Source organism: Lepisma saccharinum, chromosome 19, assembly GCF_977018435.1.
Source record: "Lepisma saccharinum chromosome 19, izLepSacc3.1, whole genome shotgun sequence".
Classification (NCBI taxonomy): domain Eukaryota; kingdom Metazoa; phylum Arthropoda; class Insecta; order Zygentoma; family Lepismatidae; genus Lepisma; species Lepisma saccharinum.
The window spans coordinates 49,811,082-49,829,730 of NC_139247.1; the positions used below are offsets into that span (position 1 = coordinate 49,811,082).

Consider the following 18,649-nt stretch of genomic DNA (forward strand, 5'->3'; position numbering starts at 1 on the left):
GGGGAAAAGGACAGCTTACTCTGCGACGACATTCATGAGCGTTTCTACATTCTAATGTCTTCATATAGGAGAAGTTTTTATTTTACACGAGAGCGCTGAACTAAGCTTATATTACATTTCTTGGATCTGAAGTGATGCATGCGTCAATTGTGGGAAAAGAATGTATTACTTCCTTTCACTTCAGATCCAAGAAATGTAATATAAGCTTAGTTCAGCGCTCTCGTGTAAAATAAAAACTTCTCCTATATGAAGACATTAGAATGTAGAAACGCTCATGAATGTCGTCGAAGAGCAAGCTGTCCTATTTCCCGCAATTGACGCATGCGCAGCGTGCACCGCATGCGTTCACGAGACGCCTCTGAGACGAGGGAACGCATCACCCTCACCAAAATATATATATGCTAAGTCGTGAAAATCATAGCCCTAGTGACTATGTTAAACACCTGTAGACTAAGGAACAAAAATATCTGATTTCTTCACACCTCTGAAAAATATTGGTTATACGCCAGCGCATATTGTATGCACCAGGCCCCCGCACCCACCTAGGGCAGACCCTGATCCAACTTCACCACGGCAGAATCTGAGGGTATGAAAAAGTCTAATTGACGAAAAAATCTTAAGATCTGCACTGACCAAATCAAATCAGCTGTTGAAACGAAAATAGTTTGCTTTCGGGCCTGTCTGCGAACGATGACCTCCTTCCCTCGATATCCACGTGCTTGACTTCACGTTATTTTAGCCAAGTCTAAATTTAGAAATGACACGAGTTGGGAGAAAAAAATATATAAAAAAGGAAATAAACCACGCCTTGCAATTTACGCGACACACCTTCCCTCACTTCCTCATTTTCAGAGTTGCCAACTCTTGTATTGGGTAACTAAAATTGGAGACTACATTCATATCTGTGAATTACTCTTCTTGAATTTAGTGTCTGTAGCGAGTGAGTAGGATTCAGCCACTTCGAACACTTGCTCTGTAACAAGATAATTGTTGAAAATTATATTATGATTACTTTGTCACTTAGTAGGGTTCTCGTAACGGTGAGGACGAATAGGCGAAGTAGATGAAAGCAGTAGCACCAACTTCAAATACATTTTTGGGGGGACAACACTGACATAAACAATATTTTCATATATAAAGATATATAATATTTGGCGTTTTTGAAGAGTCGTGGGGGGGGGGGGGGTGAAGAACGTGCTTACCCTCCATACGAGACTTTTCTCGTGCGTGAAGAGATCTGTGATGTCTCAGAATCGTCTGGAGTCTCAAATATACTACAGTACAAGAAAATATACTACCTTACAAACCTTCACAAAGCGTAGAGAGACCGCGGGTTCATTTCTGATTATAAAATAAAAAATTAGCATAACTAAAATATTCTTAAATATGCTAAACTTTTTTAAAAAAGAAAAATCAGAAATGCAAACCACGAATCTTTAAATAAAAACGATATTATTTTTTAATAAATTTTTTTTAGTTTCCACATTTCAAAATTTGTATAATGTAAATTTAACGAAAAAAATATCGGTGCTTGGTAGTGCGGGTTGAGGGAGGGCACCAAATCCTGTTTAGGGCGCCAAAATATCTAGCTACGTGGCTGGTCACATCACCCAGCCTCCATGACCTGGATTTTGAATTAATTCTCTATTATCCGTTATCATCGCGTTGCAATAGCGATCAATGAAGAATGACAGAAAATTAAGAATGCAATCAGATAAACTATGTTGAATGTCAACCGTCAAACACCATCATCTTCTAAGGCTGCCAGCTCAAGTAAAGGAATGATGAAAACACCATCATACAATAGAGATGCAGATTCTGATTTAACAGTTTTGCATGGAAGTTCAGGGAATTTCTTCCACCAAGAGTTGGCAACGCTGCCTCTTATCGCAGAGTGGGAAAAGAACTGTGACGTTAGTTACGGCACGAACAGCAAAATGCCCACACGCAGAGGATTTTAAAAATTTCTTGACACATCACGAAATTTCCACGCGGATGAAAAGAACGTTCTACGCACGATTTGCTTTTTCCTGCAAATTTACCGAGTTTGTTTATCAAGTTAAAAGTTGCGTAACGCTATCAAATTCAGACTCACTTCAAATTTATTTCGAATAAATGATCAGGACAGATAGACTTTAAGGAGAATATTATTATAATTGTTATTAAGTACATAACATTGCAAGTGTATTGTAAATAACATGTAGAGAAAGCTCTACAATACTGCAGGAGGTCTTAGAAAGAGCGCTTCGCGGGCTAACAGCAGTCGTCGCTCGCACACTGTTGCCCATACTCTCGTGTCGTCTGCTCCTCAGCCGAACAAACAGGCCGAGGTAGCAACAGGCAGATGTCACTCACCCTTCCAGAAGGGTGCAGCGAGCTAGCTGTGGCAACCGAGCTCGCTCATTCGCGGATCTGATTGGTTCTCGCAGACACACCCCAATATTGTCGCCTGCTGCAAGCCAGCGAAGCTATCTTTTTAAGGTCTCATGGAGTATAGCTACATTATTCCCCCAAAAATTAAATAAATGCTCTATCAATATATAGAGTATGTAAACTCTATTAAATAGGACCAAAGCTAGTGTAGCTACCCTATTATTATTGCTGGAAAGCTATTAGGTCTTACCTTACACGAAGCTATCAATGACGGAAGCAAAAAAAAAAAAAACTCCTTTCTACAGAATGTGTTGTTTGGTTATCTGTAAGAATAAGAAAAAGTAACTTAGACATACCAATAAACATTTAAAAGTTACTAAATTAAAAGTAAAACATAGTACAGTCAGGAGAAATGTAGTGTTATGATATACTCAAGACTTCTCTAAAATTATTCGGATTTATACTCCTTCCGAGGTAGAAACATAACGGTGAAAAACGAAAGTTTTTTTTATCATGCAGAGTTCTCTTTTATTAAATTGTATAGGAAATTCAGTGTATGCCTCAATAATATTCAAAAGGAAATCAATTGTTGATTAATTTTTGTTTGTATATACCCAAGGGCGCCTGCAGGATATTTTATCAGGGGGGGGATAGAGTCACAGAAACTTTTGTTATTATTATTAATATTATTACTGCTATTATTTTTTGTTGTTGTTATTATTATTATTATATTACTATTACTACTACTACTACTACTAAATACCTATGTTTTTTTTAAAACTTACATACATTTGTAATTTCCATATTCTGTATATCTGTGCTGTAACTTACAGGCCTGTAAGTTACAGAAAACAATATTTTTTTGTCATAAAATATCTGTAGAATTTCACCATTCGAATTACATGAACTCTTTCCAAAAATCTTTGGGGGCAAGTGCACCCTATGGCGCCCCCTGCGGGCGCCCATTGTACTGCCCTCAAATTCTTTACTCCTTATTTCTTCACACTCTTTCTCTGTCTCCTTTCTTTAAATATTTATTTCTCTTTATACCTTGTTCTCTTATTTTCTTCTCCTCCTCTTTCTCTCTCTCTCTCTCTCTCTCTCTCTCTCTCTCTCCAATCTTTCGCTGTCTTGCGCTTATGTGATTCTTTTATCTTTCCTTCTTTCTCTATTCCTTTATCTAATTTTCTACACCTTCTTTCATAGCTCTTTACTTCACTCTCCCTTAAAAACACCATTCTTTATGATGACACGTAAACATGACGTCATTATACTCCACCCACCCCGTAGCCAACGAAAAATACCGGCCCCGAAACGCAACCGTGACGTAAGCAAGTTGCTGGCGCGTGTTTTTGTATGCGAGAGGAGTTGACAGCCTACATTAATTCACTTCTTCAGCAATGGTAAAGCAAGTTATTTGTATTTGGATAGTTTTTTAAGTGTGCATAAAGCATCAGAGATAAGCATAGCAGGATTGATATATTTGTAAGTTGAAATTAGAAGATCAACATGTTGAAAGGATGGCTAATGGCTATTGCAGTAACTTCCTTCTTTCCACGTTATTCCATGTTTGGACCTACTACCCTTGCCAAAAATATTGAGCCCTCGGTTTAAGCGCTTGTAAATTTGTACTCCGTGGGAGGAAGAAAGTCATTACCTCATTGGAAAGCTTCAAGTATCTACTTTTTAATAAGCGTTATCTAAAAAAAATTCTTAACTTTGTTTTCTTGCTATAATGAAAAATTCACAGAAAAGTGTATTTTTTCCTTCCAATTTTCACGAACGGAGAACTTAACACCATACAGTTCTTAATCGACTGTACATATAATCTTGAGACTTTGTGTACTTGAAGTTTGATTACTTTTGCACCTCTGTAGAAGAAATAAAATGCATATTTTTACTAGATACTTCAAAAATTGACATTTTAGGGAAACGTGCAAACTTGAAATGCATAATTACAAATTCAATGAAATTGCAAAAAACTGTTGATATAACGCATTTGATCAAGTTCCAGAAGTTTGGCATGTGTGCATCAAGTATGGCTCCAGATATTAATTATTCTTTCGCACTCCTAATATGGTAAACGGGTGCATGACGTATGGCGGAGTGCGGCCAATCTCAGACTCTGCGGGCAGCAGGCGACTTCCACAGCGTTGCCGTTTCGTTGCGAGAATCGCGCAAGTGCGTTCCGTCGAGCCGATCTAAAGTATTGTTGTAGCATAAAATAATGAATGAAATATTTATCATATTGCAAATGGAGTACTGCTGTACTGCAGGTTTTTCCTAGCTTTTATCTTCATATGAACATCGTTTCCTTCGGTGCGCGGCGAAGGTACGTACATAGTGGTTCGAATCCCACTTTAAAATGTAAGTCCAGTCCCGATTAGCCTACCTGTGCATAAAGTGGACTTAAAGAGAACATCATTTTCCCAGTATTATATGTCGCACATTTAAACAGATATATTGAGTAAAACGATGTTCGATGAGGACTATTTGAATGAAGTCGATGAGAGATCCAGTCTTCTCTGTATACAATAATAACGCACCTGCTGTGTACAGCGATTTCATACGAAAGGGAAACAGAGAGAGGTGCATACTAGCGATAGCAACGCACAGAAATTATATTTAGAAAATTTATCATAGCGTATAATAGCTCTTGCAGCAGAGATCCCGTGTTCTTGCTTGGGACTCACTTCATGACGTCAGCGTCGATGAATGACGTAGCCTTCGGCGCCGGTATTTTTTGTTGGCTATGACTAGCGTCTCTCGAACAGCTCTGAATTTTTCTTTTACTTTATATCTCGCACCCCTCTAACCACAAGTGAACCCTTTTCCATACCTTTCAGATGGGGTGCTGGCTACACGCATAGGCGGAGTTCTGGAGGGGCCAGGGGGGCTGCCCCCCAACTTAAAAAAAGACTAAAAACAATAACACATGATTAAGTTCAGTTACTTCATTTTTGTTATGAAGCCATACCGCAAATCTTGACGTTTGGCATGATGGCTTGTGCGGTAATTGCGCCACAATAGCGGGTCTTAGACGATTTGATTGATGTGTACAGTTTGAAGAAATAAAAACTTAAAATGACTTTCTGTTGAGTCAACAGTTACTGCTGAGGCATCAAAAGAACTTTCTAAAATTTCTGAAGCTTACTATTGGACCGTAACTTTTTAAAGTAATACGAGTATTGTATCAATAAAAAATTAATGAAATGCAAAATGCAATAATCGTACTGTTTTGCTTCTTTTAAAACTGACAACCAATATACTAATTAATATTTGTTTACTGAAGCGAGGAAATTTAACATTTTCAAATCTAAAAGGCCTAGAACTCAGTGTTTTTAAGTTGTTGTTTTTTTAATTTCCGGGGGAAGGTCTACGAACCCCTTATAAACTAGGGAATATTCAACAACCCTCAGGTACATCATATGCTTCTCCCAGAGTCTGGACCCCCCAAAGCAAAAGCTCAAACTCCGCCCATGGCTATACACTGTCAAGATCACGAGGTCTTGCCTTTGTTCAAATCTAAATTCTATTTTCGGCGAGCGATATGACAGTCTTTATCATAGTAGATACGTTTGTTCTTTTGTTACGATGATTTTTCATTTTCCTACTTATTTTTAATTTCAGCAGAAGATTTCATATTACTTCGAGCTCCTGCTCTTTTGACAACATAAAAATGTAGACATTTTAAGAATTTGGAATTTTTTAAAAAGTAGAGAAATCATTGTTGCAATTTTTGACCGATTTTCTTCTCCTTTGCATAAATTACGTCAAGTTTCTTTAACTAAACAATAATTGAAAACTGTTCTACAATAGTCTTCTATAACCATTTCAAGTTATGAGAAAGCGTCAGAAATTGAAAATAGTAAAACAAGTTATGCTCTATCCCCGGAATTTGTGGAGTAAAGCCGCACATAGCTGCAGAGAAGGGAGGAGGGAAGGGGGGTACAGTGGGCAGAGCGAAGCAGTACACGCTGCTGTGAAGGCTGGAAACTGCAGTCATTTCCCCCTCCACGCAATCCCGTTCCCTCTCACGTGTTCATTTGCGGAGCCGTCTCGCGTCACTACTTGCGCAGAGACGTGTTTTCGTTCGCTTGCTCTAGAGACACCCAGAGTATAGTTCACGGTTGAAAATCAAAACAGCAGTCTGGCAGACCCTTTCATAGTATAGGGTGTCCCAATAAAAGCGACGGATTTAATATGCTGAATAGATAGGTTTACCATATTTTTTTTGGATCCAAATCAGGACATATTCGCGATCAACTCGTTACTGCTGAATTTCAGTTTTTCTTTGCAAAAATAAATTGAAATTACTTAAAAGTCTTAACATTTTATTGGAACATTAAACTATAAATTGTACAAGAAAAAATATTATCATTATTTTCTAAAATCAATCAATTAATTTGCAAATGTTTAATTGGATAATTTTCTGATGTTTAGGAAGCCTCTCTGTTCTAGGTAGCATTATCTGTTAAGTTGACTCAGTTGTACTTTTCACTAGACATGACTTTTTTTCAGAAATGGCTTGTTTGTTTTAATAACATCATAAAATTCACAACATGAAAGTTCTGAATTAATTTTAACATTCAGCAGATGTTTAACATTGGATACTAGAAGTCTACCTCTTTCTGCAGACCAAATATTCCCCATAATTAAAAATACTGTCTCAACTGGAGCAGATGTTCCAGGCTCGGAAGTCGATATCTCGAAGAAAGAAAAGGTATAATCGATCATTATAATCGATCGATCCTTGCCGATCATAAATTCTGGTTGTGAATATTCAATACCCGTAGCTATTTTCATCTTCATATTATCAAAACCCCGGACATTGCGAGTCCAAAACAAATCTTTCATTCTTAAATCGGAACATTTACCCGTTGTAATGATGTAAAAATATTTGCCATTTTGTAAAGATAAAGTATTTTCTTAAGCATATTAAATCCGTCGCTTATATTGGGTCACCCTTGTGTGATCATTTATCAACGTCCTCCATAGTAGTCAAGGGTTAAGGACAGAACTTCTCGATTCTGACCCACTCCCGTTGCAAATTTTTCTTCGGACACCCATGCTTTAGGACAAATTGTCTTCGCTTGTTTCTGCAGGAGCTTGCTTTGGCCTACCTTCTCTATTATTCAAGCCAGTAAAGCATAGCAATGCTTCTATTCGATTTCCTTGCCTGCATAAGCAAGGTTTCTTTCCTCCATAATCCAATTTGCTTCTACCTTCTTCTCCGAGTATGGCACTTCGCTTTCTTTTCCCCCTTTCACGCAGGGTTTTCAGTGTTGGGCAGTTCTTCCCTACGTCTTGGGAGTCAACAGAATTTAATTTCCAAGTCCTATGAACATTTGCCGAGCGGAAAAAGGATGAATTTTTATTTTCTTCCCTTATTAGGTTGTTTTGATGGCAGTAGTTTATGCGATAGGGCGTCTTGTTGGCACGTGTATGGCACACATTCGACCCTCTTGGGAAGTACCGTATTATCTTGATTTTGTATCAATCGTATCTTTTATCTCTGCTATGTAATTATGTTCGAATAATTTTCTAACAAACGTGTGTGGAAGTCTACTTTATGCACAGCAGATGGGGTAATCGGGACTGGACCTTCAGTATAAAGTTATAACCGAACTACTACGTAATGTGCCTCTACCGGGGATGGAACCTCGGGACTCTTAGGAAGTTTTCAGACCAAAGCGACAGACGACAAAGTTTCAAGCCGTTGCGTATTAAATAATTACGCCTCGATGGCGATCATGGCAACGCAGGGGCAGGGGGCAGTGACAAGCATTTGTTTGGATCGCCCACACTCCCTTAGAACAGCAAGCTTACAACGATACTGATTAAGATTCTGAGAATAATATTCATTTGAAATTCTGGGTGGGCCTAGACCCCATCGGCTCCTCCGCTAGAACTACCAATGTTTCTCGGTGGCTGTATCATTCGTTTCATCAATTCAGTATTCATCCTTACCTCACGATTAACTTGAATGATAAAGAACAATATATTTCCCTGCACAACCGTCTGATGTTTTATTGGCGTCTTGAATTCTGAAGGCCTCGAAAATTATAAATTACATACTACATTTCCTACAGGTAGCACAAAATTTAAATGAAGGAAGACTGTTAATTTTGTTCACGTACACGCTATTTCGACGCTCGGAAAACTTTAAAGGGAAACAAAATAGATCGAGCTTTCCTTACGGATCAACAGGTGGCAGGAGAAGCACGTGCATCAGGTGTTTCCAATCGATAGCTGAAAAGCGCTCCCCGCATCGTGGCGGCACTTTCCCGCTAATCGCCAATGACTGAAAGTCATAATTCACGCTCACCTCGTACTTACGTAACGCGATATTTTTTTTAAAACGAAGCAAACGCTGTCAGGAAACTTAGTTGGAACTTGTAATATTGTCGCGAGCATAACAAGAGGGTCGTTGGATTCAGGAAACGTCACCGGGAACGAAGCAGTAATGACCGCCGTTGATAAGAAATCCAATAACAGAGAGTGACGACAATAGAACATTACGCTTCATCGATTGGGATTAGCTTTCAAGACACGGGATGCTCCATTGTTAAGAGTTGGGGTTTTGTGGTAGTCTTGCAAGAAAGAAAAAGAGGTTCGACGAGAAAGACTTGAAGAAATGACGAATTCGTTTTTGCTAGTGTTAAATCTTTGTTGGTACCAAATGTTCAAAGGAAATTCATATATTTACAAGCCAATTCACTCTTTTCGGGGTGTTGAGGTAAATGCATATTATTAAACTAGAAGAAAACACTAAAATAATACACAAAAACACTATCATGTTCCACAAACATTTACTGTTTCACCATTGGTTCTAATGAATTTTTTACTTTTGGTGCACATTAATAATTCATCTTGCTCTACAACAAATTTAGCGCATTTCTTGTAGAGCTAATATTAATATTATCAACATTTGTTGGGTCTTTACATAAGAATACAAAAACAATTCATCATCTACTATTTTCTTGCACATGGACTAAATATTGTAAATTTTGAATTTTTGTTTAAAGTCTACTTTATGCATAGTAGGCTAATCGGGACCATACCTACAGTTTAAAGACATTCGAACTACTATGTGCCTCCATCGGTTATTGAACCCGGGACCCCTTGATTGAAAGTCGACGATGTTAGCACTACGCTATGGGGAACGTCAATCACACACACACACATGTGGGTAGTTGGTGTGTGGAGGTGGGGCTGATGGAGTGTATGTACATGTATGTATCATTATATTGCAAACGAAAATCAGTTAATGCTCGAATTGCAGTAGAAACCAGCAAATTTCTTCCCCAGATATCTTAAATCTCCCTTTACCGTTCTTTTTTTTTGTACCTAAGTTTTAATGCACACACACACACATACACCTTTAGTACTACACTGGAAGTGGAGCCACAATTCATGCATAAACAATATTGACTGTTGCAACTATAGAGAAAAATAAAAACTTTAAAAATATTAAACTACTATCATACAATAGATAACACATTACGCAATTTTTTATATTCTTATTATAACTGAACACTTTTAATTAACTTGCAAGTGTTAGATAAATCATGCAAATATTAAAAATTAGGAAAACAAGTTTCAAAGCAGACAGTTATTTTTGATGTTGAGGAATACCTTCAACAGCTCTGTAGGTTAATGCAAAAGATGACGTCATAGTTATATCGCGCAAAAGTTGTGGTAAATGAGGATGTGTTTCGAATCTCGCCTGTGTTGCATCATAATCCCCCCCCCCCCTTTTCTGTAATTTCTGGAAAGTTGAATGTAATTCCGCTTCATGTCTCCTCGAAATCGAATTAGATTTGCTCATATCCCTAACATCTCTTGTTCCTTTTCACTGGAAGGAAATATAAAAAGTTGTAATCGTCTTTTGCCGTTTGAATTCTGTCTGTTCTCAGTCTGGACAAGACCGACCCAGTTCTATCACTGGCGTGCATTTCCTTCCTTCCAATCATTATTCACAACTCTTGCTGTTTTTCTTCTTGGTGATGTCCTCCAGCTTTATCTAACAGGTGTGCAACAGAGAGGCTTGTATGCCTTAGGAAGATCTTTCTCAGATGCTTGCTTGCGAAATTATCAATCCGATTGATTGAATTAAAAGTTTTGGGTGCATCGGCCCACATGGTAATTTTGTACCCTTTGATATATACGGGGAAATATCCCTTATTCAAAAATCGTCACCCTAATCAAAATGGGATGTAAAAATCCACTTGAGAAGGGGTAAAGGTGCAAGTTTGTAAAGGGATTTGCACATGATACACAACACATTAAAAAGACAAGGACACACTACAAAATAATTTCCTCATAGTGGAATGGACCCGCTTTTTTGTCAAAAAGTTAAAAACACTTGCTAAAACGCAGTCATCATCTCCCAACGGGGATGATAAATGGTTTGGGAAGATTAAAACTCTGTCCGAGTAAGGAAGAAGAAAATGCCGAACACCTAAAACAGCATGACAGACATAACAAACACATTGGAGGGTGTAGCTCCTGCAGCAAATGATCATGGGTGAGACGGCTGTGTCTAATTCTAAGACTGGTTAAAATTACGTCGTCTCGACAGGAGGGACGGGATGAGAAATACCATACAGAAACACCAATTGCAGGCTTGATAATATGAAGCTTGTTCCTCGTTACACCATCCACTCTGCCTACCAAGTGTCAAGAAGGGAGCAAACGAAACACATTCTGCAGATCCCTGGTGGACGAGAACATCACCAGACTTGGCGAAATAGATTGCTGGGGAAACAAATAACACATTATGACAAATGTATGTAACTACGTCAACATGTTCCAGTAGTTTCGTGACGAATTTTAATCATTAGTAACCCAAAACTGACAGTCTTTCGCATTGCAATCATCAACTCGGTTACTATATACTCCACTAGATGTCATTACTAGTCGTAGCAACGCCAAGAGTGTGTTTATTCAGAAAAAATAGAGGCGCAGAACAAGGCCCACTGTGGTTTATCAAGGCAAAACCTGTTATCCAAAAAACAGAAACTTCAGAACGAAGTAGTTTCGGACCACTCCATCTGGTATAACAGAATTCAGGCTTGGTACAACAAGTTGATGGAAGCCGGTGTTCTTGATAAGAAATTGAATGAAAGTCGCCTGTATCGGGTCTTCCTTAATTTAATCTTTAAGTTATAAAATATTAAAGTAAAGATTAATTAATTAAGGAAGATACGATAGGGTTGAGGGAGATGTTGAGCAACTTCAAGCAAAGTCCAAAACTTGTATTTTAACACGTTTCTAGTTATTTACGAGTCCGTCATAGACTTCCGGAATATCCAGTATGATGTATGATATCTTTGCAAGGTTAATGACAAACACTACACCTCCGCTTTTTCTATACTGGTTGGCTTTTACCACTTTTCTTACTTATCGCTGCAGATGCCATAAATTCAACGGAGAAGGGAATTCCCCACAGAACATGTTTTTCCCTGGTGATTTATTTGTTTACGATAGTTCTTATCGTGTTGACTGCCTAACACTAACATTATGCCCTTTAAGGAAAAATCGCCGTAAACTTGCAAAATTTCACGATTTCAAAATCACATATATAAATATTCTCTACCAAGTTTTTCAGTGTAATGTCCTTTAAAAATCGATACAAAAAACGCTCATTAGATTGACTTATTTCCTATTTAAATTAATTCGTCTCCATTATGACTATGAAAATATATGACATAGCTAGATTGAACCTCAGGTCATTGTCAACTGGAGAAATCTTGAAATAAATTTTATACATAATATTTTGAATAGCAAAATATCATGCCCCAATATTCTTATGCAATTTGACCTAAAAATCCCAATATATGGTGTTCGAAAATATAGAGTAGTAACAGTAGTGCATAAAAAATGGGTAGAAATCATTTTTATATAATCTAATAATTCAATGTAAAGTTACCAAGAATAACTGAATGTATAAAAGTTCTGTTTGGATTTTATGTTCTTTGACATGTGTCTTTAGGTTTGGACTATTTTAAATTACTGTTCAGATTTTTGTCTTTTTTGTCCTTGTCAAACATTTTGTATTTTATTCTTACGTTCATTTTTCTCTTTTACTTTGTGATACTTGATCATGAGTGTGCGTGTGTGTAAACTTTGGAATGTTCTGTATGCAGCACTATAAATAATGTTTGAAATAAATAAATACATATGATGATGATGATTCTGTCTGATACGAATTCTACTGCTGCATGGCATACATCAATATGTCTTCCTAACTTTTCGAATGAAAAGATTTCTTGATGGAACATGTCATGATTAAGCACAAGTTGCTGCAAAACATTGTTTCAACTTATTTAATTTATGAAAATACACGCTCAATCAATGTTAATAGTATTATGTATTCCCCGCCAATTTCTTCCTCAGCCTATAAACTTCATAATTCAAGTTTGGTATGAGCATTGGATATGTGTCATATCTTACCGCTAAAGTGGAAGTTTTATAAAGCTTTGTGGAACTCATAAACTCGCGTTGGGACTTGGAGATTCCTGCGCGTAAAAATCCTCCCCTCGCCCTGAAAAGGGGCGCAGATTAAAGAAGAACGACCTGGATGGTGGCAGAGGGTATAGAGGATATCATGCCAGAATCTTGGATAATTTAAGGAATGAATCCTTAGTCTGAAAGCACAGAGTAAATAGCGGGACTGATCCTACAGATTAAAGTGGGATCCGAACCCCTATGAGCCTCCACCGGGGATCGAACCGAGGACCCATTAATTACAAGGCGACGGCGTTACCACTATGCCATCAGGGAGATCCTTTTTTAGTAATCATAAACAATACTAAAATTTGGTAATTCTGATTAAATTTCTGTTAACTAAGCAAATTTGCGCGATTTAAAAAATAACAATGATTTGTTTTTGTCGCACATTTAGATAAATATTTGGTTACAAGGAACTTTTCTCTTTTTTGGGGGGGAGGGGGGATTTATTCCAAATCAACTTTTTCTCAGTGCGTAGAGTTTATATTTTTATCTTGGTTATTTAAAATACCTGTTTACGTCATTCTAGAGAGACAGAACGTGTTAAGTAATCGACTCCTGATCTCGGCAAAAGAGGTTCCGGGTTCAAATCCTGGCCTGGTCATAAGTGTTTTGTAAGTGTGGTTTTTTTCCATGAGTTCCATCCAATTATGATTCATGGTCACGACTACACTCTGTCCCGAGAACATCCGGAACAAGCGAACGAAAACAAGTACTGTGCGCAAGTAGTGAGTTCATGGAAGGGAAAACACGGCTGCAGCTACCATATGTTTTCAGCAGCGCGCACTACTTTGCTCCGCCCACTCTCTTTCTCCCCTTCTCTAACGTTATGCGCGGCCTTGCTCCACAGATTCCCGAGAGAGTATGTACCCAAAGTGCGCTGATGCGCTGTGCTAACCACTACGCCACGTAGGTCGGCAAGTAAATAAATGAACAAGATAAAATATATCCATTAGGAAGTGATAAATACGTCTTTTGGATATAACGTACAAACTCTAAGGCTACAGACTTCGAATCCCATACATTATTAACAAAGGCACTTGAAGAAAGGAATGTGATCTGCATTCCTCTCGTGTTCTTCATCCCAAGGGAAATTACTCGCGGAGCATCAGGCGTGAGGGTTCCCCCTGGAATCGATCCCCGGTACTACGAGGAGACCACCTGTCTCAAGGTAAACAAACTTCAAAGATGAAGGAGCCAGACTGAGGCGGAGTATTACAAGAGTGACAAAGTAGTTGTAAATGAAATACAGGGTATCCGAGAATGAATGGAATGATTTGGCGAGGTTATTGTGAGTGACACGTTCCACGGTATACCTTGAAACTTGTTTCATTAGATTGACCGATTGGTCTTATTTTTCGTTTCTCTGCCACTTTTAGCTAATCGCGAAGCTGAGAATGAGTGATGATAAGATGATATTGATGGAAGGGGCATTCACAAAGAACACCCATGACCAAGCCGGGACTCTAATCCGGAAACCTCGGAGGAGTGATCGAGACTCGACCACGCGCTCTTCTCATATCATATTTTCCACTTTCTTGATTTCAGTTATTCACTATCACTCTTTTTATTTACAATAGGACAGACAAACACAAAAATTCGTATTCTAACCATGATTCGAACCTGGGACCCCTGGTGTCTTAGAGCGTTGCGCTGACCACTCCACCACGGAGGTCACTCGGCCATTTAGCCGACACCAAAAGAAGGAAATGAGATGTGGGCACTAAAAGAGAGAGTGCGTACGTGGAATGACACCAACAAAGGGAATGGATACGTGGAATGGCACCAAAAGAGGGAATAGGTTCATGGAATTGCACCAAAAGAGGGAATAGGTTCATGGAATGGCACCAAAAGAGGGAATAGGTTCATGGAATGGCACCAAAAGAGGGAACAGGTTCATGGAATAGTTCTAAAAGAGGGAATAGGTTCATGGAATGGCACCAAAAGAGGGAATAGGTTCATGGAATGGCACCAAAAGAGGGAATAGGTTCATGGAATGGCACCAAAAGGGGGAATAGGTTCATGGAATGGTTCCAAAAGAGGGAATAGGTTCATGGAATGGTTCCAAAAGAGGGAATAGGTTCATGGAATGGCACCAAAAGAGGGAATAGGTTCATGGAATGGTTCTAAAAGAGGGAATAGGTTCATGGGATGGAACCAAAAGAGGGAATAGGTTCGTTCATGGAATGGTTCCAAAAGAGGGAATAGGTTCATGGAATGTCACCAAAAGAGGGAATAGGTTCATGGAATGGTTCCAAAAGAGGGAATAGGTTCATGGAATGGCACCAAAAGAGGAAATAGGTTCATGGAATGGTTCCAAAAGAGGGAATAGGTTGGTAGAATGGCACTAAAATAAGGAATGGTTAATAGGTTAATAGAATGGCGCTAAAAGAGTAAGTTGGTACGTGAAATGGATACGTACAGTGGGATCCATGAGTATTACCGTGCAAATTGTCCATCACCATGTTAGTGCACTTTATTTGACCTAATAAGAGCTTCAAGAATCAAAAGCGATCTCAAAACAAGCTGTTGATAACTTCTGTACCAGTATATATAAAAATCCATCGCTTAAAAACGCATAGGATGTAAGAGAAAAATTAATGACAATAGTCATGGACAATTTGCACGGTAATACTCATGGATCCCACTGTACAGCAGCACTTGAAGAGGATATAGGCATGTGGAATGGTATTAAAAGAGGGAATAGGTGCGTGGACTGCTACTGCAGGAGGGTATGGTTAAATGCAATGCCACTAGAGGAAATCAGTCTCTTGAAAAGTCACTAAAAGAAGGCCAGGATTTCCTGTATTGATACAGATTTGTGAGTACAGTCACTGACACTTTTGGGCTGTAACAACTCCATTGTAATTTAAGGAGAGTGTTACAATCCGTGTCCGTGACTGTACATAAAATGTAAAATATGTGCAATTAGTATGATGAAATTTACTCCTCTCTACATGCTAAATCCAGTTAAAAGCGAAAAAGAGAATTCATCCACGTTGCCAATGAACCTCTTGCGCCTTTACCAATAAACTGATACATCGTATTCTTTTTATGAAAAAAAAGTTTGAATGCATGTAGATGTGTATATATAATGTTAAAAATACGTAGCTTTGGGCTGCAGATATCAACTTGGAAGGAAAATCAGAATAGCTTGACACATACAAAGCGGTACAGCGATAGAGATAAAGGGGACATCGAATTAATGACAAAGAATGAAAGTATACGACGCCGGTGCCATCTACGTCGCAATTTAAAGCGGGGTCTCACTTATCGCACAACACTTGAGAAACCTTGTATTCTGACGTCACGGGATAGAGCTTTTTAATTTTAGGCTAGATGCCTACGTTGTCAGGTTAGGCTAGCTATGCTTAGTTCTGTTAGCCTAAATAATAATTTTTCATTGTATTTATGCTAATGGAAACTAATCTAACTGGCCTAACCTAACCTCGTGGCAATCCTCGTCTGACGTCAGAACAAAAGGTAGCAATACTGTTGTGCGGAAAGGAAGACCCTTTAAGGCGATGCTTCCATCCAGCGGGCACAAACAAACTGGTTAAAAGGAGAGAAGAATAGTTGACTTAGTTCTAAAATTTACTGGTCTTTTTCGAGGCCAAAGTTCCATATGCACTCTCAAAGACTCGTCCCTAGACGCATTTCCTCGTGCCCTACATTCTACACGTAAAATTTTCTCTGCCTTAACATTGCATTTCTCACAAGAGATGGACAAGGCAGTAACAAAATTGTCCATTTCAACTTCCGTTTTTTGATGTTCTGCTTATATTTTTCTAAAGAATGGAATTATGTGGATATTAGAACAGAGCTTGATCTTTGAATGAATAGAATGTTGATTGAATTGTTGTTTTACGCCCACTTTATGCACAGATAGGTTAATCTGGACTTGACCTATTATAGGACCCGAACCACTGTGCAATGTGCCTTTAAAAGGTATCGAACCCGGAAACCTTTGATTACAAGGCGACGACGTTACCACTACGACATCGTAGTGTATAGTGGGTATAAAGTGGGTACCTGGAGGAAACTCAGGGGCGTGGTGCTGATCACATCATCCCCACCTTCGGCCGTGATCAAGAAAGTGTGGGCCCCTAACTCCATACACCCTATACACTTTCATGGCGTAGTACAAAGCACAAGGGAGTACATTACTTTTATATATAATGTGTGTTTCTGTATGTGTGTGTGTGTAGCTATAGTTATTAGCAACAACAGAATAATGCTGATCGTTGAACAACTCAGTCAATTACACACAGATCCCTGGTGTCCAAAAGCGCTGTGCTAACCACTCCGTCTCGAAGGTCGGCGACTATAGAACATAACATCAAGGCGTGGCTATCGGCAAGTCTATGATCCCATAGTTCTAGCTTTCGCCCCGAATTACAGTAGCAAGGAGTATGATATAATAGCCCAGTCAATCTTTTTGGCGTTACGTCTCGGCATAGTGGTTCGGACCCCACTTTAAACTGTAGGTCCAGTCCCGATTAGCCTATCTGTGCATAAAACTGGACTTAAAACAAAATCAAACAAGGTCATGTCTCGCGCCTTGATGCCAAACTGTAACGAATTCCCAAGCTTTATTTTTCAGCGTGTATTTGCTACGTCACAAAGACACGAAACACATGTTAAGTTTTTCTCCTAGGTATGAATAATTCACGCGAACCCAGGACGGTAGAATAATGATGGTGGACGGGAATCTCGAGACGTTCCTCCGCTTCTCATACACGCAAGGCATCACGGGAAATGCACAGGTATCTTTATGATCCACAGGATCTTTCTAATGGTAAATTTATACGCCGGAGTGAACCCCCGTCTCGTCTCACATGTCAGTGAGGTGAACCGTAACGTGGAGGACAGAATTTAATAACGCCACCAGCGCCGCGCGCGACCCTCTTGGCAACTAAAGCAGTTGTTCAGCAACGTTGGTGAACATTTTGGAAAAATAAAGTGCGGTTTGAGTAAGATAACAAAGCTTTTGATTGATTGAATCATTTGGCTAATCGCGAGTATAAGGATGGGTGGTGATATGATGAAATAGATTAAGGAACGTTCACAGAGATTGAAACCTGGGACCCCTCGTAGCGCGCTGTGCTAACCACTCAGCCACGGAGGTCGGCTGTAACTTTTATGAGGTTCGTTAAGAGCTATGATGAAAAAGGGAAATATAGTCGACAAAGATCTCATCGCAAACGCGGTAGCAACGAAAAATGTTAATTGTTACAGAAAGTAAAATTCGTGTGGGTATTAATGTGTCTGACAAATTTACAATTCATGATGGGTTAAAAGAAGGAGATGCATTATCTCCATTGCTCTTTAATTTTGCCTTAGAATATGCTGTTAGGAAGTTAAAAGAAACTAACGAAGGACTAAAATTAAATGGTGTGACTCAGTTGTTAGCATATGCAGATGATGTAGACTTATTAGGGGATGATATAAATACAATTAAGAATAATTCTAAAATATTTTTCAAAACTGCTAAAGAGATAGGTTTGGAAGTTAGCAAAGAGAAAACTAAATATATGCTTACAGGCCGAAACCAAGTGTTAGGTAATAATCAAAATCTAATTATTGATAACCACTCGTTTGAACCAGTTTCCAAATTCAAATACTTAGGAGTAATATTAACAAGTGAAAATTATACCTATTAAAGAGGAAATAAAAAGTAGGCTTAATTCAGGAAATGCATGTTACTTCTCTCTTCATAAACTTTTGTCTTCTCGTTTAATATCTAAGAAACTAAAAGTTA

General features: G+C 38.6%; 1 protein-coding gene across 1 annotated transcript in view; it reads right to left on the reverse strand.

Moving 5' to 3' along the window:
- tws (protein phosphatase 2 regulatory subunit tws) overlaps positions 1-18,649 on the reverse strand; it is a 241,570-nt gene that overhangs the window by 147,336 nt on the left and 75,585 nt on the right. The window contains exon 2 of the mRNA XM_083140836.1: positions 2,624-2,696. The gene's annotated coding sequence lies outside the window, so the exon portion shown is untranslated. The remainder of the gene's footprint in view (positions 1-2,623; positions 2,697-18,649) is intronic.